At 42.9% G+C, this 27,350-nt stretch overlaps 1 long non-coding RNA gene across 1 annotated transcript in view; it reads right to left on the bottom strand.

Annotated features, from left to right (window-relative positions):
• The window catches only part of LOC120396065, a 32,398-nt gene extending 13,553 nt beyond the window's left edge, over window positions 1-18,845 (bottom strand). The window contains exon 1 of the long non-coding RNA XR_005592955.1: window positions 18,669-18,845. This is a non-coding gene — a long non-coding RNA (uncharacterized LOC120396065). The remainder of the gene's footprint in view (window positions 1-18,668) is intronic.
• Between the last annotated feature and the right edge of the window lie 8,505 nt (window positions 18,846-27,350).

Here is a 27,350-nt window from a genome sequence, read left to right as displayed (position 1 = left end):
TTTATGCCCCGTTGTTGAGACTGGAATCTCCCGCTCCCTTTGTTTCGATGCTGCATCTATTTGAAAGGTTACATTGAAACTGAATATAAGATCAGGCTCCATAACTCAGAAACTCAGAAACCCCTGTGCATTATATGTGAGGATTTACGGTGAAATCCTGAGATTCATTCTTAATGCTTCTTGATGAATATGAAATAAGAATAATCCAATACTCAGTTAAAATAAATTAGCCAAAGTTATCTGAAGTACTGAGAACTAAATGGATTAGTGATTTTGAATTTCAACTGAATGATTTTACTTAAAAAAAAGTTTGACATTCTCTAAAGTTTCTTTCTTAGTAGTCACAGTTTAAACAAAAACAAACAAATGAAATTAAACAACAGAGTCCAACAGAGTAATTACTGTAATGAATCATAATTTCACCTTTTTGAGATAAACTAGAAGTACGAAATAGTACTTATTTTGTTTTTATACAAAAATAAGTTCAGAGTTGGCATTCAAAAAGTGTAAATGATGGAATTAGCCAGGGCTGTGACCAAAAACTGTAGTAGTATGACTTCTGCTCCGTAGCCTACAGGAACTGATCTGATTGTATGAGTTCAGTTTTAGGGTCAATGTCCCCACCACAAAATCCACCAGGACAAATAATGTGCTGTTTCCTTCAGGTCAGGGTTTAGGCACATTGATGAGACTGTGAGGGTGATTGCATTGCCTTTGCTTCATCTGTGCATGTTTTTTTGGATGAATCCTAATCCAGCAAGAAGCTAAGCATTTCCTGCTATGTACTTCATATCCTCAACTCCCACTAAAGTTTACAGGAATTGTGGGTGTCCAGGACTGTGCAGGATGGGGCCCAAAGAGAGAACTTTAGTCTCCAGGTGTGTCAAACAGTATGTGTGGTAAGCAATGAATATGCTTTCAAAAGCATTTCTGACATTTACAACATTGCAATTAGAGGCATGAGGACCAGGGCTGGCTCTAGTTTTTTTGCCGTCCCAAGCAAAAAAATTTTTGGCTGGACCCCGTCCCAGCCTTGGGCTCCCCCCTGCAGCCCCCTGCTGCCCCAGCCCTGGGCTCCCCCCCCCACACCGCCCTGCCGCCCCAGCGCTGGGCTTCCCCTTCCCCACCAGTGCCCTCCCCCCAACACCGCGGCCGCCCCAGCCCTGGGCGCCCCCTTTACCCCCCCACCAGTGCCCCCCCACACCTCCTGCCGCCTCAGCCGTGGGCTCTCCCCCCCCACCTGCACCCTCCTTCCGCCGCAGCCCTGGGTCACTGGTAACTCGCTCCCAGGGTGGGTTATTCAGCAGGAATTTTGGAAGTGCACAAAACACAGACAGGATTGGTTCCCATATGGTTACAGAGCTGCAGTAAAGTGGAACAATTTTCAGCTTGGGTGATTGGAGGATATCTGGATGCATATCATAAAACTGTCCTCCATAAATGAGGAAAAGTTGAGGTGCCTTTATTATTCTTTTGTTTCACTCTTTCTTTCTATGGGTAATTTGCCAATGCAATATCACTGTCTTCCTTTTAAACAAACAAACAAACAAACAAACAAACAAACAAACAAACAAACAAACAAACGGCAATGGCTGTTGAAAATAGCAATTCCAGTCCTAATAACCACTGGGAAGCATTTCTTGCTCAATTTTATCCTACTTTTTCTACAGCAAGTTACAGTGGATCAGTATATTTGATTTGGGAGAAATGAAGTAACAGCTGCCCAAACTGAGCTTGAGCACTCCTGAATTTTGAGGTGTTCAAATCTGGAAGGCAGGTGCTGGGTGTGTGTGTGTGTGTGGGGGGGCGCTGTGGGCTCCGCGGGAGAGCACGGCAGCATGTATGCAGCAGCGTGTCTGGAGTTGCACGGAGCCAGACACGCTGGTCTGAATGGCACGGTAAGGGGGCTGGGGGTTGGAGAAGGGTAGGGGTTCTGGAGGGGCAGTCAAGGGACAGGGAGCGCGTGGGGGGGGTTGGATGGGGCAGAGGTCCGGGGGGGCAGTCAGGGGACAGGCAGTGGTTGGATAGGCATGTGAGTCCCAGGGGTTTGTCAGGGGACAGGTAGGGGGTGGGGTTCTGGGGGGATGTTGGGGGGGTCTCAGGAGGGGGCAGTTGGGGACAAGAAGGGAGGCTTAGATAGGGGCTGGGGTCCTGGGAGGGGGCAATCAAGAGACAGAGAGCGGGGGGGGGGAGTTGGATGGGTTGGGGTTTCCGTGGGGGGCAGTCGGAGGGAGTGGATGGTGGCAGGGTGGGGTTACCCTCCCTCCCCCTGGAGTGTCCTGTTTTTTGTTAAAATGTGGTATCCCTACCATTCACAGGGGAGGGATAGCTCAGTGGTTTGAGCATTGGCCTGCTAAACCCAGGGTTGTAAGTTCAATCCTTGAGGGGGCCACTTAGGGATCTGGGGCAAAAATTGGTCCTGCTAGTGAAGGCAGGGGGCTGGACTTGATGACCTTTCAAGGTTCCTTCCAGTTCTAGGAGATTGGTATATCTCCAATTATTATTATTATAGCTCTCACAGCACGCTGCCGCATGAGGTGCCCCTCCTTCCTTTCCAGTTGGTAGTGACCAAGGGAATGCTGGGAAATGTAGTAGTTTCCCTGCTCCAGGGCTGGCTCTATAGGCAGGGAGCTAACCAAGGAACTACCGCTCCCAGAGCCCCCTGTTGGTTCTCAGCTCCCATACCTCCCCTGCAAATGGGCTGCCCCAAGCAGGTGTTTGCTTTGCTGGTACCTAGAGCCGCCCCTGATGAGGACCCCAAGATGTTAATTAAACATATTATTCAGCTTTCTTTTGACTTCTACATCTATTAGTTTTACTTTTGAAATATTTGTTTCTATTAAATGCATCGTGACAACATAGAACTATTCTCCCCACCAGGCAAGAGCTGACAGAGGCCCCTGCTTCTGGGCAGTCTGCACAACTCAGGGAAAGAGCATGGACAAAGGTATCTTCATTTCACCCTCCCCTCAGGGCCAGCTGGAGATTAATTCAGTTCCCAGCATAATTTAGAGCAGCTAATCTAATTTGTGCCAGGGGGTGGGGAGAAGGTGGAGTAACAATAAAACTAGTGTATCTGCACCTAATCAGTAGACTCATTTTGCCACCTGCCTTGCTGTCAGATATATGTTCTACAGGCATATTGTCAGTGAGTGTTAAGGAAAGATTTGAAGGACGATGGAGACAAGGTATAATCACAGATTCCTCAACCTGCGACTTTTGTTTCTATCCAAATCAACTGGGATAGAATCAGAGAATTCAGTAAGCAAAAGACTTGGGCCTAGAAGAGTCAGCTCTCCCATTCATCTTGATAACTGCCTCTGTGAAACACAGACCCAGGATTTAGATCAAACTAAATATCAAAGACTAAAGATCAAAGACTTGAGCAACAGAAATAGACATAAAGAATATATTTGAAGACGTGACGTGCAATAACCCAATAGAATTATATGGAAAATGGATATTCTTACTTCTGAAATAAATTGAAGAGCTGACTGTGTTCAAACTGGACTGAGCCATCGTTCTGTGAATCAAATCCAAGGTTAAACAAGAGACTGCAAGTATAAAAGTTTAAGCCTTATGGGCAGTTGTGCTCAGAAGCAAAAAGACAGCAAAGCCTTTTTCCTTGTTGCTTCATTTACTTTATTTGTGCTTGTTTTGTGGTATTTTAGTGGAGATTTCCCATCTGATGCACCCCAAAGAGTGCTGACAGTGAAGACCCACAGGATATTAGATTTCACTGTCTCTTTGGGCCAATTGGGAGTTGAAGAAATGCTGGCCCCAAAACAAAGTAATCTAAAGATAACCGAACCAGAGGAAGAGTCAGGGAGAAGGTAACAGTAGTCAGTAGAGTACACAACTTAATTTCAGGGTCATGGGTTTGAGCTCCCTGTTGGTGAATTACTTTGATGCAGAAGTTTTGGGGTCAGATTCTATGTCTGTTATACAGGAGGTCAGAATAAGTGACCTCACAATAGTAATTTAAATGTTGGTATGGCATACTTTATCCAGCAAATAGTGTAAAAATATTAACTATACATTTGAGCTAATCAAAACTTATAAATGACCTTTTTCAAAAACTGGAATTTTTGCCAATAAAATTCATTTTTCAAAATTTTAATTTTTTGACAAAACCTGAATTTTTTTTATTCTTTTGCTTTTCAGTTTTATTTTTTTCCTTTTAGTGGCAAAATGGAAAAAGTTAAAAAAGGAGAGAGAAAAGGGGTGGGAGAAAGGGGACAAAACTCTCCCAAAATTTAATGAAAAAATTAAAATAAATGAAAATTCATTCCTGTTTTTAAACCTGTGGAATGAAAATTATTTCAAAATTTTTGAAATTCCCTCTAAAACTACTGCTGCTGTGCACATTGATAAATCCAAAGTATCTGAAGAATGCTGCACCCTTGCAACTCTCATTGAAGAAAATGAGAATGAAATCCTGCCCCCACTAAATTCGATAAAGTGAGGATATTACTCTGAGAGTTTTGGGCACTTGTCCATTGACAATCAGACCTCTAAATTGCAGTATATGCCTTATCTCACCATGCAGAATTCCCCATTTGTGATTTTTGCACTCGTTTAGTGGGATTGGTCTGGAGATGAAAAGTACACTGGTTAATGATTACTCAGAGTAAGCACAGAGCTCCATATGTCAGCACTTTACAGCAGCTAGTCAAAATGCAAAGAACTGCAAAAGTTGTAAACAAATATCCCCCCGCCACACACTTTATGGTTGCTCTATGATATAATTTGTAATTATGTGAAATAAGTATAAAAGAACAAAATTAACAGGGCAGGCTGTACTTCTCCAAATGTGCTATTATTATCTCAACAAACCTGGAAACGTGTTTTAAATAATGAGCAAGCCCTTGCTTGATAACTAAGCACTGACCTTTTATTTGTATGAGAGATGGATTTATAAATGCAGCGTAGTCATGAGAGACATGAAATTGACAATTTGGAATTTGCAGTGGACAGATCTCCAGTAAACAGGATTATAAATATATGAAAGTAACTGAAAGGCTGAGCTCTGCAGAAGCCTATGGTACATTACCTGCCATGTCATTCATCTTTTTAAAGCCTCTAGCATTTTTTCCATACACAGTTAACTCAGGTAATCATAGATTTGGGGGGTGGGAGAGGGGGGGCATAGTTACAATTGTATTTTATTGCATCCACCCTATTTCAGTTGCTGTTACATGATTACATGCTTTGTCTAGATAAAGTATACAGTAAAACAACCAATCTGTAAAATGTAACACTTTCCAGAAACTGCATTTTCTATGTGGAAATTACAGTTTTGTTAGACCAATGTATATGGGAAACGTGGCTATTAAATACCCAATCAGGCAAATGCAAGCCTGATTTTCCACTGCCCTGAACATTGTTCAATAAATATAAATAAAAATGCCTAGCTCTTATCTAGCACTTTTCATTAGTAGATCTCAAAGTGCTGTACAAAGGAGGTCAGTATCATTGTCCTCATTTTCATTCACAACAATGCAGAGGAAGTGCAAAGTGTTCTACCATTCTGACTTGGTTGTATATTAGACACACCTTACACAAGTGTAAATGATTACACAATGTGCAGTAGAGAATCTGCCCCAGAAGGTGCTGGTTGCAACAATTGACAGTTGCATTACACTTTACCCTTGCAATACTGAGACAAAAACCCTTTCCCAGTATGAAATGGAAATGAAATGAATGCTCATATAACAGAGGTTGCCATATATCAAAGTTAGTTACCACACCTGCATTTCTGCAACTAGAGCTTTCTTTTTTTTGCATTACAATGAAAAGGATTTGTTTAAAACAGTGTTTCCCAAACTTGGGACGCAGCTTGTTTAGGAAAAGACCCTTGTGGGCCAGGCCGATTTGTTTACCTGCCGCATCTTCGGGTTCAGCCGATCGCAGCTCCCACTGGGCCAGTACGTCCCTTGGCCCGCGCTGCTTCCAGCAGCTCCCATTGGCCTGGAGTGGCGAACTGCGGCCAATGGGAGCCGTGATTGGCTGGACCTGTGGACGCGGCAGGTAGACAAACTGACACGGCCCACCAGGGACTTTCCCTAAACAAGCAGTGTCCCAAATTTTGGAAACACTGGTTTAAAAGAAGCAGCATACATTTTCTCATTTGTCCTAAGCTAAAATTTTATTACCTGTGTAATGCTTTTGAACTGGCATTTTTTCTGGTACTCATGACCAACAGATGGCTATGAAATAAATACTACATGTGAAATTAATTCAGTAATTTTATTCTGTAGCTGCTATAGTCTTATAATTGTAGTATATATGCCACTGGGCTAAATAATGTAGTTTGAAAATTACTGGGATCTTTAATTCTCTCTGTCATTAGCAACATCTTAGTAAATGCTTATCTTTTATATCCATTTGTTAATAAATAAAAGTGTTAAATGGTTATATAAAGGGAATAGAAAATGAAAAGAAAAGTAAATTCCTCTTCAGAGACTGTTCTTCCCTGTGCTTCTTTTTATATTAAAAAACCTAGGACCTTCATGACCCCTGGTCACCTTTACAGAAGAAGTATATATAACAAAGCCACAGATGTAGGATAGGTACAGAGGGAGTGAAATTCATTCAGTGATCCTAATCCAGCTCCAAGAACAGGGATGTGTATATACTACAGTTACCAATTTGATAAAATTGATTGTCTTAAATAAATGACATAAAACAGAAAGCTGTGAGGCTCAATGCTCCTCTTATCTCAAGAGAGGATCAGTGTTCTTGATTAGGAATGAATATGTTTGGTTGATCACTAGACTATATCTAGATATCTATAGTTATAGCCACAGTATCTGAACTGTGGAAAAATGCAGAGCCTTACTTTTCAACTCCATTGGTTCCTAACCTTTCATGATCTCTTAATTCTTCACATAGAAGGAAATAGTCACACTGTAGAATCCTGTGGACCATGAAGGGTAATTGGATAACATCTTTTGAAAGATTTACAAGCCTGCCAAGGGTTTTGCTAGCTTGAGAACTGACTAATTCAGTGTGAAAAGATCTGAATGATTCTGAGCCAAAAGTTGAAAGAGAGACCTTTCCTGTGAAAGTATAATTTAGGGCTTGCAATAAAAATGTATCGAAAAACAGCACAAGGAAGAAAACAATTTAATTTTACTGGAAAGGACAATTTGCTCTGAAATATCCTTTTTTTTTCCTTCTGGTGCATCAGCTCTTTACCAAAAATTGTTTCTGTCCCTTTATGGTTGCAGTTATAGTTCATCAGTAATAAAAATAAGAAAACAATATGTAAAAATTAGTTGAGAACTCATGCCAAACACACACATTATCTCTCCTTGTATATAAGCAGATACAAAGCATAAGCCATTCAGTAGTCAAGGACTATACTGAAATTCTCCCTGGTGCCTAAAGGAAGGCCAATATAGGATTTTCTCAAAGCCTTTTGATTTATGAAAATAGATTAAACAAGAGCATGATAAAATCACTGGAGCTTTTTTAGGAGAGAGAAAAAAATACAAGTTAATAAGGATATAATTAACTCTGGTGTTGTGGGTTGGCTTGCATGTTATGCTAAATCTCACACTGAATTAATAGCTAAACTTCTGCTAACTAATTACTCCAGAATATTTGTTTTTAATTATCCTTTGAAAAGTATATTTTTGTAGGTGTATTGGTTGCATAGACTCCTCCTCTAAGATATGTGAAGAGAAATGTTTGCTGAACTATATGGGTACAACTGGAACTGTATTCTGGACAATAATGCTAAACTTGTCTCTGGAATTTGCTGGAGATGTGTGTGTTTGTGTATTTAATTATAGGCATTTACTAAAACAATCCCCTAATGTTTTTCTTGATGTTCAGATAGCATAATGACCCTCGTTACATAAATGTGATGTGCTAAATTCAGGATACCCATTTTTCCATTGGCTTGCTCCTTGTATAGTTTATTTATGTCAGGGCAAAGTGAGTGCAGACAGCATTTTGACAGCATTTTGCACTACTTTACACTGTTTTAAATTACATTACAATGGAAAATCAGGCCCAAGATTCAGGCCTGGTCTACACTATGCGTTTATGCCGAATTTAGCAGCGTTAAACCGATTTTACGCTGCACCCGTCCACACAACGAAGTCCTTTATATCGATATAAAGGGCTCTTAATACCGATATCTGTACTCCTCTCCGATGAGGAGAGTAGCGCTCAAATCGGTATTGCCATGTCGGATTAGGGTTAGTGTGGCCGCAAATCGACGGTATTGGCCTCCGGGAGCTATCCCACAGTGCACCATTGTGACCGCTCTGGAAAGCCATCTGAACTCGGATGCACTGGCCAGGTAGACAGGAAAAGCCCCGCGAACTTTTGAATTTCATTTCCTGTTTGGCCAGCATGGAGAGAACATCAGCACAGGTGACCACGCAGAGCTCATCAACACAGGTAACAATGCAGTCTCCTGAGAATCGAAAAAGAGCTCCAGCATGGACCACATGGGAGGTACTGGATCTGATTGCTGTATGGGGAGAGGATTCTGTGCTAACAGAACTCCGTTCCAAAAGACGAAATGAAAAAACATTTGAAAAACATTTGAAAGGCCATGATGCAGAGAGGCCACACCAGGGACTCAGTACAGTGCCGTGTGAAAGTTAAAGAGCTCAGACAAGCCTACCAGAAAACCAAAGAAGCAAACGAAGGTCCGGGGCAGGGCCGAAAACATGCCGCTTCTACGCTGAGCTGCATGCAATTCTAGGGGGGTCCGCCACCACTACCCCACCCCTGTCCATGGATTCCGAGGTGGGGGTGGTAATCGCAGCCATGGCTGAGGATTCTGCGGATGGGGAAGATGACGAGGAGGAAGAGGAGGACGAGCTTGTAGAGAGCACACAGCACTCCATTCTCCCCAACAGCCAGGAGCTTTTTCTCACCCTGACGGAATTACCCTCCCAGCCCTCCCAAGCAACTATCCCAGACAATGAAGCCATGGAAGGGACCTCTGGTGAGTGTACCTTGTAAATATAAGACATGGTTTAAAAGCAAGCGTTTTTTAATGATTAATTTGCCCTGAGGACTTGGGATGCATTCGTGGCCAGTACAGTTACTGGAAAAGTCTGTTAACATGTCTGGGGATGGAGCGGAAATCCTCCAGGGACATCTCCATGAAGCTCTCCTGGAGGTACTCCAAAAGCCTTTGCAGAAGGTTTCTGGGCAGCGCTGCTTTATTCCGTCCTCCATGGTAGGACACTTGACCACGCCATGCATGTAGCAAGTAATCTGGTATCATTGCATGACAAAGCCTAGCTGCGTATGGTCCCGGTGATTGCTGGCATTCAAGCAACATCCGTTCTTTATCTCGCTGTGTTATCCTCAGGAGAGTGATATCGTTCATGGTAACCTGGTTGAAATTCAGGAATTTAAGTAAGGGGACAGAGATGGCCATTCCTACTGGGCTGTTTGCCTGTTGCTTAAAAGAAATCCTTCCCTGCAGGGGGGGGGGGCGCGATTGGCGCTGAGCTTTTCCGCATTTGACTAGCAGGGATCTTTCCTGCTATCAGCCACGCGGTTGGAGGCAGTGGGGGAAAGGAGGGTGTTTAGCAGTGATCTTCCATGATACCAGCCACAGGGTGGTTTCTGTTGCTGCACGTTAACAGGAAAGAAGCAGCACTCAACGGGCTTTGCTTGCTATTTGGGAAAGGAGGGCGCTGGATAGATGAAGGCTGCAGAAGACGAAAGACAATGGCTTACCATGGCTGAATGCAAGCAGAATTCAGATGCCCGGACCTGCGTCTGTGATCTGTAACACCAAAGCCGCAGGCACTCAATATTAAGATGTAAAATGCGACCTTGTAGTGAAAACACATGTGGTATGTAAGGTGAATAGTGTTGTTCACAATGAAAGAGTATGACCATTGTGCTCTAAAATGTATCTTTTTAAATACTTCTCTCCCTTTTTTCCCTCCCTCATGCAGCTGCAAATTTTTCAAGCATCCCTACTCCGTCCTGAAGGCTATCTCAGATAAGGTGGCGGAAAAAAAAGATGTGAGAAGAAATGTTTTTGGAAATCATGGAAGTGACCTGCAATGAAAGAGCGCATCTGAATGAGTGGAAGGACGTGGTATCAAAGTACAGGAAAGATGCCAGTGACCGTGAGGACAGGCGGGACCAATGTGAGGATAGGAGGGATGAACGTGAGGACAGGAGAGACGCTCGAGATGAGAGGAGAGATGCTCGAGATGAGAGATGGCAGCAGGAAGATCAGCGGTGGCGGGATACAACTCTGGGGCTGCTGCGTGATCAAACTGACATGCTCCAGCGTATGGTGGAGCTTCAGGAACGGCAGCAAGATCACAGTGAGCCACTGCAGCCCCTGTATAACCACCCTCCCCACTCACCATGTTCCTTAGCCTCCTCACCCGCCAGATGAGTAAGAACTCGTGAGGGTAGGCTCTGTGCACCCGCCCACTCCACCCCAGTGGACAGCCCAACCAAAAGGCTCTCATTATTATGAAATTATGAAATTTTTATAGTGGCCTTTTACTTCCCTACTATTCTCCTCTGAAACCCCACCCGGGCTACCTAGTCAGTTCTCTCCCTCTTTTTATAATTAAGTAATAAAGAATACATGATTTTTAGATGAGAGTGACTTTATTTCCTTAGAAAGCAAGCTGTGATCGAAGGCGGGGTGGGTGGGTGGCTTACAGTGAATGAGTCAATCAAGGGGGGAGGTTTCATCAAGGAGAAAGAAACACAAGAGTCAGACTGTACCCTGGCCAGTGATGAAACTGGTTTTCAAAGCTTCTCTAATTTGCACCGCTTCCTGGTGTGCTCTTCTAATCGCCCTGGTGTCTGGCTGTGTGTAATCAGCGGCCAGGTGATTTGCCTCAGCCTCCCACCCCGCCATAAAGGTCTCCTCCTTACTCTCACAGAGATTGTGGAGCACACAGCAAGCAGCAATAACAAAGGGGACATTGGTTTGGCTGAGGTCTGAGCGAGTCAGTAATGTGCGCCAGCGCGCCTTTAAACGGCCAAATGCACATTCTACCACCATTCTGCACTTGCTCAGCCTGTAGTTGAACAGCTCCTGACTACTGTCCAGGCTGCCTGTGTATGGCTTCATGAGCCAGGGCATCAAGGGGTAGGCTAGGTCCCCCAGGATAACGACAGGCATTTCAACATCCCCAACTGTTATTTTCTGGTCTGGGAAGTAATTCCCTTGCTGCAGCCGCTTAAACAGAGTAGTGTTCCTGAAGACGCGAGCGTCATGAACCCTTCCCGGCCATCCCACGTGGATGTTGGTGAAACGTCCCTTGTGATCCACCAGTGCTTGCAGCACCATTGAAAAGTACCCCTTGCGGTTTACGTACTGGGTGGCCTGGTGCTCTGGTGCCAAGATAGGGATATGGGTTCCATCTATCACCCACCACAGTTAGGGAATACCATTGCAGCAAAGCCATCCACTATGACCTGCACATTTCCCAGAGTCACTACTTTTTGTAGCAGCAGCTTAGTGATTGCTTTGGCTACTTGCATCACAGCAGCCCCCACAGTAGATTTGCCCACTCCAAATTGCTTCCTGACTGATCGGTAGCTGTCTGGCGTTGCAAGCTTCCAGAGGGCTATTGCCACTCACTTCTCAACTGTGAGGGCTGTTCTCATCTTTGTATTCTGGCGCTTCAGGGCAGGGGAAAGTAAGTCACAAAGTTCCATGAAAGTGCCTTTCCGCATGAGAAAGTTTCGCAGCCACTGGGAATCATCCCACACCTGCAAAACTATGCAGTCCCACCAGTCTGTGCTTGTTTCCCGGGCCCAAAATCGGCGTTCAATGGCTAGAACCTGCCCCATTACCAGCAGGATCTCCAAAGTGCAGGGGCCTGCAGTTTGACAGAATTCTGTGTCCATGTCCTCATCACTCTTGTTGCCGTGCTGCCGTAGCCGCCGCCTCCTCGCCTGGCTTTGCAGGTCCCGGTTCAGCATTGAGTGCACGAGAATGCGCGAGGTTTTTAAAACATCCATGATTGCTGTCTTGAGCTGAGCAGGGTCCATGCTTGCTGTGCTATGGCGTCTGCACAGTTCACCCAGGAAAAAAGGCACGAAACGGTTGGCTGCTGCTGCTTTCACGGAGGGAGGGGTGAGGCTGTACCCAGAAGCACCCGCGACAATGTTTTTTGCCCCATCAGGCACTGGGATCTCAACCTAGAATTCCAATGGGTGGGGGAGACTGCGGGAACTATGGGATAGCTATGGGATAGCTACCCACAGTGCAACGCTCCGGAAATCGACGCTAGCCTCGGTACATGGACGCACACCGCCGAATTAATGTGCTTAGTGTGGCCGCGTGTATTCGACTTTATACAATCTGTTTTACAAAACCGGTTTATGTAAAATCGGAATAATCCTGTAGTGTAGACGTACCCTCAGAGTTTCAGTCTGGATAGCCTCCTAAAAGCCCAATGCTTTTGTTTTCTATGACTGAGTGTCAGATATTCTTCGCATACTACCCCCTTCTTCTCTGATACTAGGATTTTCAGGGCTGCTATTCCTCTGTCCTCCTCTGTGACATGTGTCTGTGTTGTAGAAGTGAGGTTTTTGGAAGCGCTCAATCAAAGGGTTGGCGTGAACAGCATCATTGTGGGACCTCACAATTACTGAATTTCAAATTAAGAGCTACCATGAGGCTTCTCTTCAAATTGTACATGAGTGAATAACATGCCTCTGAGATATCCAATAACATTCTACAGTTTGAATGCCATAGTGATAGTGATCCAAGACAGACACAAGTTCCTACATCGCTATGAGAAATGCATATTTGCGGGGGGAGAGGGGGAGTTTAGAATGCAATTTGGAGGTTCAGTTTATGGCAGAATCTCTAGGCAGTACCACATATAACAAGAGCAGCAGAGAGCTGACTAGATCTTAATAGAAAGAGAGGCCCTAAGGCCTGGCACTGGGAGAAAGCCAGTTATCCTGCCAGGGGAGAACAGGTTTAGTTAATCTAAATTTAAATTGTGAAATCACAGACTAAGAAAGTTTTGGACCAACTCTTGCTTTGTTCAGATTGCTTCAACTTTTCCTGACCTTCGTGGAACTAAGGTTAAGAAATGTGAGCCTGATTCTGATATTTACACTGGTGAAAATCAGGAGTAATTCCACTAAAGTCAATGGTGTTATACTGGTGTGAAACCAGTGAGAAATCAGAATAAGGCCCACAGAGTAAAAATTTTTCAGTTTATCTTTAACACAGTCTTTTCTTCTAAGTATTGTATATTGCCAAACATTGTCCTCCTCTATACCCATGTATATATTGAACTCCATGAGGCCACACAGGTGTAAATGTTCTATTTGGCCAATAGAACATAAAACCATGTCCTATTTTCATATCCCTGCAACATTTGCATAAAGGATCACATAAGTCTGAGAAACACAGTTGTGGAAATCATTAGGAGATTCTGATATGTTACAATGACCATATGTTATGCTGATTGTTACTTCCAGAATGTTCCAAAGTCCAATTACATTGAATAGATTATAAATCATTATCCACAGATCACTAGGACATCTCCAAACCATATATTATTGAGGAATTATCGCAGTTGTATCATAATGAGTAACTTTAGGGAGTCCTTAATCTGTAAATAACTGCAGAGATAACAGGCAAGCATACTGTTGGGGATACTTAATGCACTGGGTTATTGACAAGCTAAATCAAAGCAATTTATGTTTTATTATTTTCATGGTATTTAGGCACATTTTTCATACTTGAAGGGGTGAGAAAACTTTTCTCTGCATGGTAGTATGCAAAACAGTTCACAATTTCTCACTTTACCTCTGAATAGTTACAAAATTTAAAATAAGCTAAATAAACTGTACATTGTATGGTATCTATAGATTATGTGCCTCTATTGAACACACATACATCATTGACATAAATATGGTCATAGTTCAGGTAACCTTCAAGTTATAGACATGCATAATAAATACGTTTATTATACACTGTGGGCTCAGTCCTGAGTCCCTGTTGCCCCTTTGTGTTGTGATGATGGTGTAAAGGTGTCATACACAGCCAAGGAGAATTTCCCTGCATGTAAGGAAAACTCTGGGTGAAATAAATTGAGTGTAGCCAGCTCTGGCTCAGCCTCTTTCCGGGCCCTTACATAAGAGCATGCTGGGACCATGCTGTGGAATGGGCTCTGCAGTCTGGACATTAAAGGTAATTTCTCAGCTAATGGATGACTCCTTGGATGCTGTTGTAGCTAGAGTATAGTGAAGAGCAGTCCCAAGGCTGCTCTGAACCATAAAAGGGGACCTAACTGTCCCCTGGCTTCCCTCAGGATGAGGAAACTGCAACCAGTTCCTTTGCACTTGCCCCACCACTACTGTGCAAAATGGAGACTGGGTGCAAAGGGTTGAACACTGTAACAATAATAAGTAGGAAGTGCTAAACAATTGCAATATTACTACAGAATGAATATACTTGCATTGGAAAGTGAGATGTATTAATTACTGAATTCAAATGGTAACCACAAGAAATTTCTATTAAGTAATATCCTCACAGGGAGAGAAAATTCCAAACCAAACATTTTCAAGGTTTTTTTTGTGCTCCTTTTGTCAAATACTTTTATTGTCCTTACTTGCCTGCCATTTCAGAATAGTGCCTTTCAAGCAAAATTTATTTTAGTCTTATTGGAACAATTTGGAAGCTGAATTCAATACCTGTGTTTTCTGGTGGGATTATCCCTGAGCTGGGGCCTGGTTTAAGAAACTAGTCACAAGATGTAGCCAAGGAATCCAGTGCTGATTAAAGGTTTTATATATTATAAAAATATTTTTAAATTAAGATGTTTTTGGAGCTCATATATATATGAGCTCATATATGGAGTTCATATATATATATATATATATATATATATATATATATATATATATATATATATATATAACTTCAATTTAAAACACGAGGATATTAGTAGAGTTGTAGGAAACTTTTGCAATAAAACTCAAAACTATATGAAGCTGGTTCTGAGTTTTGTTACAAATCTTGGGCCATCGTCTGGTTTATTTGTTTGTTAAATTCCATCAATATGCTTAGCACTGCATGGTCCCTCTGTTGAGACGCATACAACAGGAAATACACACGCAGAGAAGACAAGATACACTGGAAGATCCAAAGGAGGATCTTAATTTAGGGCCAGACTATGCCATTCTTATTCATTTTGAGTAGTACCTTGCTAGGCAAAGTCCTTCTGGAAAAGATTGTGAACATTTTACTCACCTTGAGTAATATGCTAATATGCAATAAATCCCATTCAAATCAATGGAACTACTGAAAGTGAGTAAAGGGTTCACAAGAAACTAGTGTAATAAAGCCACTATACCAGGGGTTGGCAACCCTGGCATGCGGCTTGCCAGGGTAAGCACCCTGGCGGGCAGGGCCAGTTTGTGTACCTGCTGCATTGACAGATTCGTCCGATCATGGCTCCCACTGGCCGCGGTTCACTGTCCCAGGCCAATGGGGGTGGCAGGAAGCCACGGCCAACACATCCCTCGCCCGCACCACTTCCCGACGCCCCCATTGGCCTGGGACGGCGAACTGACTGCAATAGACTCTCCCCTGTATGCACAGCTCTTAGCTATAGCATGTTGAGTATCAATTTCCTGTTGAACTAAATCTCTTCTGGATGTCAAAGTGACTGCTTTTCAGTAGGTTTCATAGCCTTTTGAGTTTTGTTTCTGTTTTCTTCATTTCCCTGATATGTTTGGGCTTTCACTTATTTTTCCACTTGCAGAAACATAGAAACTAGAGCTGGAATAGACCTACTTCTGGTAGATTATATTTTCTCTCTCTCTAACCATGTTCCCTAAAGTGTACTTGAGTGCTTTGTCCAGTTCAGTTTGAAATAAATCAAGTGATGCTACTTCACCACTTCCTTTGTGCAACTATAGTCAACTAGTTTTCACTATTAGGAATACTTTTTACAGTTATCTGTCAAAAGTCTACTCACTGCAGAAATTCCCCCTTATGGCTGGGTGTGGCATAGCAGCTCATTCATCTCTAACGGCTGCTTTACCCTGTTCTAACGACTAGGGCCCTACCAAATTCATGACCCATTTTGGTCAATTTCACAGTCATAAAATTTTAAAAATAGCCATTTCATATGAATCTTTCCATCCATAACTAATTTCCCCATGACTAAAAGTTTTGACTTCATTCAGCTTTTCCTTGTCTTTCAGACTTTGACTCTGCTATAACATCTGATTTCTCATTATCAGAACTTCTAGTTATGTTGTTAGTCCCAATAAGACCTGGGAGGTGACAACTCCTTATCTGATTTCCATTCATTTTTCTAATTGGCCTTTATATTTTTTGATATCTTGGTATCTTTATTTATCTACTTGCAGTATTTCCTCCATTTCTCTTTCTTTGATTTTTGTATAATCCTTTATGCTATTGTCTTACTTCTTTTATACTTCATTACATCTTCATCATTCACTGTGTTTTTTGCTTTATTTAACTGCCATTTGGCACTCCTCATTCCACCATGGAAGCGGGTTTTTAGTTTTAGTCCTAGGTTTGGCTACAGTAGCTGCTTCTATTAATCCCTTTATTTCAATGTCACTGAAATTCTCTGTGTTAACACTCATACAGTGATTATTCACAAATTCAGTACATTTACGTGCAAATAGCTCCCAGTTAGCTTTCTTAAAATTGCATGTAGGTAATTTTCTATTACTTTCAACCTTATATTGCTCTTGAAAAGTAATAAATATAGGGAAATGATCACTCCCCAGTCTTTCTTCCTTAAATATTTCCCAGTTACATTTACTTGCAATATCTGTTGTTATAATTCCCAGGGTTAAGCAGGAAAAACTACCAGCTGCTGCATTAAATCTCGTTGATGTGCCATTATTTAAAACCAATTGATTGTTTTCGTCAATGAACTTTCCTAAGCTGCACCATATTTATTAGTTGTCTTACTTCCCCACAATTTATTATGACTAGGTCACCACATGTAATATATGGTCTTTTAGCTTTCTTCACTATTTCTTATAGCTCTGAGCTTTCTAATTTCCCACACAGGTTATAGATATTCTAAGTCCTTAAAGAAATATTTCTCTTCTGCATTGGGATCTCAACAGCATTATATTCTGTGCTTACTTCTTTATTCTTTACCACTATGTAATTTAATCTTTCCTGTATGAAATTACAAATGCCTCCTCCTCTTTCTAGTTTTCAGTCTTGCCTAAAGGCAATATACCCTGGAATTTTAAAAGCAAACTTTTTAAACCAGCCATGTTTCCTGGATATTGACAATGTCTGGTTTAGTTTTCATTTCCAGGATATTTTCTTTTAATTTTTGAGCATGTGCTATCAAGCTATATGCATTCAAGTAAAAGATTGTGATCTCCATATTCAGGGCCATCCTTGGGTGTGTGTGTGTGTGGAAATGAAGAATCTGTCACTGACAGGACTGACTGCGCTCGGTGCCGGCCAATCGCACTGGTGGCCCACGTGGCCCACAAAGCATGGGGCTGGAGTGGTTGCTCCATTTTGGTGTACCCAAGGGATGGCTCTGCCCATACAAGTCTCATTTCAACATTAACCTCATTCAAAAATTACATTAGTATGGCCCATTGACAAATTGCTAACATACAAGAATTTTTCTGTTGCTCTTGCTATAATTTTCATTTTTTTCTGATTTTTCCCCAATTTTTGATGTACAGTTTATCACTTCTATTATAAATAAACCTTTTTTCAATTAGTATATCATTGCGTATTCCAGGTATCGGCAACCTTTGGCATGTGGCCCATCAGGGAAATCCACTGGCAGTCCGGGATGGTTTGTTTACCTGCAGAGTCCGCAAGTTTGGCGGATCACAGTTCCCACTGGCCGCAGTTCACTGTGCCAGGCCAATGGGGGCTGTGGGAAGCGGTAGCCAGTGCATCCCTCGGACCGCGCCGCTTCCTGCATCTCATTATTGCTCAGTTCTAATGACACTCCATATATTACCCTCTTTGTTAGTCAAATACTTTGGTACATGGCAACTGATTTTAACTTGTCCTAGTGGTTTAGTTTTTAGCAGTTTATTAGCTTGATCTTTGTTTTTACATTCAACTAAAAGCTCCCCATCTCACAAACTCCTAGCTTTCACAATGTGCCCTATGCATTTTTTAACCCAGTCAGCTCCTTTCACTGTCACCTAATGTCACCTAATCTTACTTCTTTGGCTAGGGATCTTACAGTTATAACATTTTGGTTTATTTCCTTCCCCAGTGTTGCTTTTTTGATGGTATCATCATCATCTGCTTCTGCTTCTACTCTTTTCTTTTCCCCCCTACTTTGTATCCATTTCCCTCTCTAATAGACTCTTCTTCAGTTTCCAAAGTGACTTCACAGAAAATCCTCCTTCTGCCTCCAGCCCCAACAGCTACTCCAGCCAACCAGCCCTCTTTTACTCTGGGCTTCCTCTCTTTATAGAACACATGCAGCTCTTCCCCCAAACTGGGACTCATCTTTAATTGGGTCTGGTCTATCCTCCAAGCACAACCAGATATGTTAACTGGTGTTTGAGACCCACATTAATCCTTTCACTGCCCGTGTGGAGTAAACACCCCATCATACCATCCTAAATGTTCCTTTGCTTAATTTAATCCCATTATTCGTAGTTATACCTCCTTTAGCCCCTTAAACCATTCTTACCTCTTGTTGGTTCTGGTCTAATTCAGTGAGGCTCCAATTGCTAGCTCTTGGGCTACATCTTTAGTATCCTTTATGTAATATTGGTGGTTTCCAAACATCTGACTGGTATTTCATTTACCAATTGTTAATTACAAGAGCACTCCCCAGAAGCCAGCAGAAATGGTATGAAATAGAGACTGCATCAATCACCAATCACATTGCACATTACGACTTTATGACATTGTGATGCTATTGTTCTATCAATCTCTGTTCTCTTTGCCCACCACTGTTCTAATTCAATAGATGCTAGAATATTTTATCATCTTGGCCTTGTGGTGAATGAGTCCAAAACTCTATTGTTCTCAGGCAGTACCTGACTCATCTCGGATTCCATGTCATGACAGTTGAGGTCTTACTCCAGGAAGAGTAGCTCTGATAAAAAAAATGTCAACGCCAGCACTGTGAATGAAATCCAAGTTGTATCCTGATCTGAAGATTCATCTGATTAACAGATTTTAAGGTAATCCAATCTGACCTCCTGCATAACACAAGGACATAAAATTTCACCCAGAGATTCTCTCACTGAGCCCATAAAAGATCTTAGTGTTGAACTACTGTGTGAGAGATTATATCTTCTGAGGTACTTGTGACTCTCTTGTATTTTCATCCTGTAGTTAGCACCTTAAACTAATGGCAGGAATGGAAGTAAATAGGAGGAACTCAAAAGCCAGAGGAGAGGGATTTAACTACATTTTGGCACAACACAAATGGTAGTATGCCCACATTCTTCTTGTTGTCATGAAAATACCAGTCACATAGATGTGAACTGGCATTCTCAAATATTTTCTTGACTCTTACTTCATAAATCCATACAACTTGCTCTTCTGGTCTTCTACCTTTGGATAGTATATACTCAGCCTCGCAGTGTGTCCAAATTCAATTGTCCTCTTGTGCAATAACACGTGTTGATGACTTGTGCTACAGTGTAAGAACTGGAACAAGTGTAGTGCCTCAAAAATATGAAAAGCCAAGGTTATTTAGGGTATAAATCGTTTCAGTATAAGGCCCTAAAGTGTGCAATAAGAGAGTAAGCCAAACTGTTAAATCATGTGGGGAAAATATTAATGAAAAAAAAAAAGCCAATTGCTGGTTAGACAGACATTCACTAAATCCTTAATCTACTAAAGTTGGTTTTACCTTACACATTTGAAACTCACTCAAATGCAGACAGTATTACTCAAGTTGAGAACTAATCATTTTTTCTCAAAAAAAAATCCCTCCTTCTCTGCACACATTTGCTAAACCCTTTTATAGCGGTGGAATGTTTGGACATACATGAGTTGCCTTTTAATCGTGTCTGCTTAATTAAGATTTTAATTCTTAGTTTCTGTACTAATAATACAGGTCATTTATCAGCTATTGGCCTTCATGGTAAACTTGATTATCTTGATTTCTACTCTCCCAGTCAACATAATTTTAGGAAATTGGACAGGTTATTAAAACTGCATTTTATTCTGTTGCACTACTGAATGGCAAATCTACTGTTAGAGGTCAGGCTTTTTATGGTGAAAATTTCTATTCCATTTCCATAGAGATCCTTTGTTTTCTATTTCCCACTTTCTTTCCATCTGGTTATCTCTGAATCCAAGAGGTTGTGCATGCCTCGAGTTGTGCTCCCACAATTGTTTCCAGTGAATACTTAAACATCTGATGCTACTCAAGTGTGAAATTAATAATGAAGCTGAGTTACTTGTATGGCATCTAATGAGGCATCTCCACAATAAGGGATATGCCAAGAATTATGTTTGCTGCTGAAACTAGTTTGGGTGGGATTTGCAGTTGCCCGGGTTTTATTGCAAAATTCTCTGTCTTGATGTAGTAGGGACAGAATACTATTTTCTCTTCATTTAGTTGCCAAGCTCTGTGTAAGCATTGTCATCCTTTTGAGTACACCTACAGAATTTAATTAATTTTAAAATATTAACATAAATACCAAAGGTATACACGGGGCATCCTCCTAATGTAGAAAGTCCAGAGGGACTGCTTACAACTGATTTAAAAAAGAAACTGCATCCCAAGGAGGAAAAAAAGTATCATCCAGAATCTGTGCAAAAGTATGCTCTCTTTTACATCTGTATAAATCTGGAGTAATTCTGTACAAGTCTGTGCTTCTGAAGAAAGGCCCTTTATCCTCTCTCAAGATCACACAAGAGATTTTCAAAATGTAGTTTTTCAATTCTTTGCACATTCTTAATGTGAGAACAGTATCTTTGCCTGAGACATACATTACTAATCTATAATTTTACATAATATGAGTATTCTATTAGAGCTTTTTGAGATCTCAAATCGAATGGAGCAGAAAGCTTCAGCCTCTTATTAAATGACTGTTAAACCAGGCGGACTTTAGTAATCAGCACCTCTGTTGATTAGCAGTTATACCTACAGTTCTTACAAAAAATATTTTATGGAAATTTAGGATTCATAGTGCTAAGAACCTTGGCCCTTCCCCCTCTCCTCTTTCTTGAGTCTAGGTCCTCATCTTCCATCTTAACTACTGCAATTTTCCCCTCTGCCTTGGCCTCCCCTGCAACCAATTTACTGTCACCATATTACTCCCGCACCCTTTGAATTCCTTCTCTGGCTCCCCTTTTCACCTACTCCAAGTTCCAGTTTCTTCTCATTGTGATAGCCCTTAACAGATCCTCCCTCTGTGCTCGTTTTCTCTCAGTTCTTTTAGTGTCACCACAGCCTCCGCCATTTGGGCAATTGTTCCATCCTTAACTGCTTTTTTGTTCTTCTTTCACACAACTGTCTTCATGCCTTCTTCTATGCAACCCCCCACATATGGAATGCAGTATCCAGCTGATACTTAAGTCTACTAGCTTCTCCTCAAAACACATAGCCTCTATGATGTCTTCAGGCTATGTTGAGAGGCCAAGTGGGTGCAGCTGAAGTGTAACTTATTCATTATTTGAAAAGATTATATAATGCTTTAATCTATTTGCCTGCATCTTTCTGCTCCACCCTCCATATGTTGATTGTCTTCTTAGACTGTAAACTCCTCAGGGTTGGCAATGTCGTCTTATATGTTTGTGCACCATCTAGAACAGAAGTTTTGCAGCATGAGCTTTTGTGGGTGAATACCCACTTCTTCGGATGCGCCTCAAATTCTAAGTGGGACATCTGGGTATGACAGCAATACAAATTAAAATAAATAAATAAAATGATTCACGTGTCATATATTCTTCCTCTTTGCCACATTTAATTTTGAATCAGCACACCACCATTGCTGGCAGCTCTGTGCCAGAACTTTGGGAATGGATGCTGCTAGAGGACTAGACAAATCTCCAAAATTTGCTGAATAAGACTCTGATATCCTTAATCTGCTTTACAGCACCTTACTCAACAAGTACTCCCATTCATTCTATTCTGCACTACGAACACAGAGGCAGGCACGGGCGTGTGTGTGTGTGTGTGTGTGTGTGTGTGTAAGAGAGAGAGAGAGAGACTAATGTGCTGTGCAGAGCCAGGGATGGAGGTGGGGGTTGATGTCAGGGGTGTCCCCTTCCCTCTACCTCAGGACTGGGTTGCTTTCAGCAGCTTTCTGAACTTAGAGACAGCATGCCAACACACTCACTCTCCCCCAACACACACTCTGGGTATGGCTACACTTGCGAGTTGCAGCGCTGGTGGAGGCTTTCCAGCGCTGCAATTAGTAAGTGTCCACACCTGCAGGGCACATCCAGCGCTGCAACTCCCTGGCTGCAGCGCTGGCCGTACACCTGGCTCAGCATGGGGAATAAAGATTGCAGCGCTGGTGCTGCAGCGCTGGTCATCAAGTGTGGCCACACACCAGCACTGTTATTGGCCTCCAGGGTATTAGCAGATATCCCAGAATGCTTTTATAAATTACTCTCTTTGTTTTGTTATGCAGCCTCTCTTTGTTTTGTTGTGAACTCAGAGCTCCGTAGCTCCGTTGATCCATTGATCCCGGAGCTGCTTATCTACAAACACAGCTCCTGTTTGCTGTGATCAATCTGTGAACAATCAAATGAGATAATGAGGTAGGCAGGGAGTGAGTGTTTGCTTGATAGAAACGGGGCAGAGGGGAGAGAGGGAGTCCGTTGTATGCAGGCTGTTTGCAGTTAAGAGTTAAGAGTAAGGGATCAGGAACATGTTCTAATTTTTCAAGGCAGGAAGGTAACACACAGTGTTGGCTCCAAAAATCCACTCTCTCTCTCTCTCCCCCGCTTCCTGTCACACTACACCCCACCCCACCCCCCTCTTTTGAAAAGCACGTTGCTGCCACTTGAACGCTGGGATAGCTGCCCATAATGCATCACTCCCAACAGCGCTGCAAATGCGGCCACACACCAGCGCTGGTAGCTATGAGTGTGGCCACACACCAGTGCTGGCCCTGCACAGCTGGACGACCAGCGCTGCAACTACCAGCGCTGCAGATTTGTAAGTGTAGCCATACCCTCTGTCCCTCTCACATACATCCCTCCCATACTGTCTTGCACATTCTCCCAACACACACTCTGTCTCTCCCCCCTCACACTCACACACACTCCCTGTCACACACTCTCCCCCTGCCCCCCCACTTCAGTTGAAAAGCAGCTGACAATCTAGTAGGATGCCCATGGAACGATGGGATTGAGAAACCCGCATCATGTGACACTGTACCTACCCCAAGGTATTGCAAACCCTTCCTAAAGCACCCTGTGACCAGTTGCACAGTGGGATAGTTACCCACAGTGCACTTCTCTCTGTGTCAGTGCAAGAGCTGCTAGTATAGATGCACTCTGCTGACACAAGGAGGATAATGTGGACATGCAACAGAAGTTTAATTAGAGTGCTTTAATTAGTGGCATAACTTTTGGTGACAAAACTGCAGTGTAAACATAGCCTTAATCAATTCCTTGCTGTTGCAGGGGTCTCAGACATTGGTGCTCTTCACTCCCTCCTGTTCTCTGCCTGTGTCACAAAATGGTTTAGTCTCCTGAGGGTTAATACTTTGGTCTAATTCTGGTTGTTGGCTTGGTGTGGGGATGGCTGCATGGTGTTTAGTGCCTGTGATATACAGGAGGTCAGAATAGATGGGGCACGGGTCACTTGCTGGAGGATTCTCTGCACCTTGAGGTCTTTAAACCACGATTTGAGAACCTCAATAACTCAGACATAGGTTAGGGGTTTGTTACAGGAGTGGGTGGGTGAGATTCTGTGGCCTGCATTGTGCAGGAGGTCAGACTAGATGACCACAATGGTTCCTTCTGACCTTAAGTCTATGAATCTATGATCTGGTGATCCCTTCTCATCTTAAACTCTATGAAAATGCCACCTGTCAGAGCTCAGCCAGTACTGCAGCTTTAAACACACATTGTACCCACTGTATGTTTCTGTTCTTTGTGTGTTTGTAAAAATAAAACCCAGACCAAGAAAATGCTATTCTAGCTACACACATGCACACAATTCAACCTCAGAGTGGCAATACCAGTTATTTATTTGGATCCAGTTATCCAACCAGGTTGAGCACATGCAGTCTCACAGCCACAAGTGAAGAATTTAATTGACTTGAATGAACTACTAAATAACTACCTGAAGCTAAGCCACAGTGTTAAGAACAAAAACAAACAAATAAAAAAACTCTTTGAATACATGGGGCTCCACTGTACTCAATTAAGCTTTCTTTGATTATATAGTAGAAACAGAAATGTGCCAATTAAATGATTCAATGCTACAGCTGACTGACCTCATTGTTAAGTTTCAATATCACAATGGAAGTTCATTAAGGTTCTCCTCAATACAAGTTGCAATCTAGAGTTAAGTTTTGTCCCAAATATCTCATGCTGTTAAGTGATTGATTATTAGGGCTTGTCTACATGGTGCAGCAAAGTGCTCTTGAGGACTGTGATATGTAGAGCACTCTAATGTGTTGCAATCTAACTTCCCCATGTAGACCCTGCTGGCATACTCTAATAGGTAAATAATTGGCATTAATGTAATCCTGTTTTAAACAGTGGTGAAATCCTGGTTCCACTGAAGTCAGTGGTGAAAATCCTATTGACTGCAGTGAAGCCAGGATTTCTCCCCAGATACTTCTTGTTTCACAAGGTGTTATCTGGCTTATTTTATTAATAACCATAAAGTACCATAAAGAACTCTAGGGTTCAAAGTATTATTGTTAATTATGTGAATAGGATGCAGACAACATCCCATAGAAACAGGCTTGCTGTGCCACTCACATATTATTTAGAATCATGGACATGTATTCTACTCTCTCTATTTATATTACACTATCAAAATGGAAGGCTTACATAAAAAAAATTACTTAATCTCAATGCCAAATTACTTTTGTACTAAAACAATTCTTGAATTAATTGGATCAAGTTATGTCTATTCAAATGTTTGAAGCATATTCTGACTCTCATATTGTTAATCATGTGAGCAATTTACTGTTACTTCCCTTTAATTAGCCAGTTTGAAATAATACATTATTAGCTAATACTGATAGCAAAGAGAACTCTTAATTATATTTTGCATTTTGTTAGGATACCAAATAGAGCTTGTCTAGATAGGGCAGTGCTGTGTTAGTTTCATTTCAGTTGTTAGATGTATCTGCTCCAGATCATTGATTCCTACTGGAATTCCAAGCTTGTCTTTTAGTATTTACTTCTTTTCTCTAGAAAATGCTTGTGTAAGCTGCTGACCCTGTTTCATCAACCCAGGAAGACTTAAGAGGAATAGACTCTGGGGGCAGACCACCCTGTTACAACTTGTCTCCAGATTTACCATTCTAAAATTCTGTTACACTCTCTTTATCATTATCTTTAGCATTTCACCCATCCCTTTCTCCTCTGTCACTGAACAAATTAAGCCCAGGTCATCAGTGACTGAAAGTCATGTTACCAGTACATCTGACTGTTTGGTATGCTGGAGGAAATGAACGAATGGTAGAGCTACTCCAGACTTACATACCCATGATACCTAATTTCAGATTTCTTCACAAATTTGAGTTTCAACCAACACTCATTGAAAGAGTCATTAGTTGTAACATTTGCCTCAGTGGGTGAAGTTGGGTTCTTCTTCAAATGCTTGCTCATATCAATTCCAGTTAAGTGTGTGCACGCACCGCATGCATGGCTGTCGGGAACTTTTCCCTAGCAGCTATCCGTCGGGCTGGCTGTGGAGCCCCCTGGAGTGGCGCCGATATGGCACTCTATGTACGACCCTGCCGGCCTGACCCCCCGTTCAGTTCCTCCTTACCGACAGTTGTTGGAACAGTGGTCTCTTGTTCTCAAGTGCTCCACTACTCCCTAACTATCCTACTTACCTTTGTATATAGCTACCCATTATTAGTTACATGTTATCTTTAGCTGTTAAGTATAGTCTTTAGCAGTTGGGGGGACTTCCTCTTCAACGAGTGCCCCTCTGGGCTCCAGGGCATGCTGTCCCAGGGCTTCAAACCTTGTAGCTCCTGTGGCAAGCCAATGCCCACAGGCGACCCCCACAACTCCTGTCTCTAGTGTCTGGGAGAGACACATCAGGCAGATAAGTGCAAGATTTGCAAGGCATTCAACCTTGCATTAGAAAGGAGAGGGACATTCAACTAAAACAACTCCTCATGGAGTCCGCTCTCCACCCGCCACAAGACCTGGTCCCAAGTGCCTCAGTGCGGAGTGCTCCTCCAGCGGTGCTGTCCACAGCACTGAAAAAGAACTCAGCATGCCCTTGTAGGTGCCAGCAGTCTCACGGAGCCCAGAAGCATTCCTCCGGGCACCGCTCCCACTCCCCGGCCGCCAGTAAAAAGCAGGCCATGGAAAAGCCTCCACAACGGCTTGAGGTGGATGCCGCACCTTCAGCAGGGCATGGTATGGACCATGGACCTAAGGCTGACAGACCCTCCAGTAGGCCTCAACCTGCCCGGGCCCCATGCCCCTGGACTCCCTGCAGTTTAAGGTGGAGGAGGTCATGCTGCACTTCACAACAGATACTTTTGAGGCTACTAGAGGGCTCATTGAAATGACGGTGCCCAAGTCCCCAGTCTTGAGACCTCCACTATCTCAAGCCCCGGTACCGTCAAGAGGCAAACTGACAATGTTTGAGCTGTCTGCTCCCAGACCAGCATCACCGCACCGCTCTGAGTCCCAGCACCTCACGTATGCTTCACACTGGTCTGACTCACGGCACTGGCCCGACTTGCGGCACTGGTCTCGCAGCCCCGATCCTCAGAGCTGTTCCCGCTCGAGGTGGTCTTCGGCTGATAGGTCGTCGTCCCGCTCGAGGTCTAGGTTATCTCTGAGGCCTCGCGGCTCCGCTCAGACTGACACCATTCTGCACAGTGGCATCGCTCCTCGTCGCGGCACCGCATCTCTCCACGACACTGATCGCGGCACTGCTCCCTGGCACAGCACCACTCTCCATCGTGCCACCGCTCTCCATCGCGGCACCGGTCGCGGTGGCACTCTCGATGCCACTCCCCATTGAGGCGAAGCCCAACTTCCCAGTGCTGGTTGATCTCCCGGTACCGCTCTCCACAACAACATTGCTGGTAACCGTCTGGGTCTCATCATTCCTCACAGCACCCGTTCCACCCATCGGGGGATGCGGAGCCATCCCCGGCACGGCCACGCACTGCCCTTCCTTGGCCGTTCTGCTCCCAGTCACCCTCCCTTAGGTCGGGCAGGGCATCGAGAACATCGG

Source organism: Mauremys reevesii, linkage group 1, assembly GCF_016161935.1.
Source record: "Mauremys reevesii isolate NIE-2019 linkage group 1, ASM1616193v1, whole genome shotgun sequence".
Classification (NCBI taxonomy): domain Eukaryota; kingdom Metazoa; phylum Chordata; order Testudines; family Geoemydidae; genus Mauremys; species Mauremys reevesii.
Note: the sequence above shows the minus strand (reverse complement) of the source record. Positions and strands in the feature narration are given on the sequence as shown.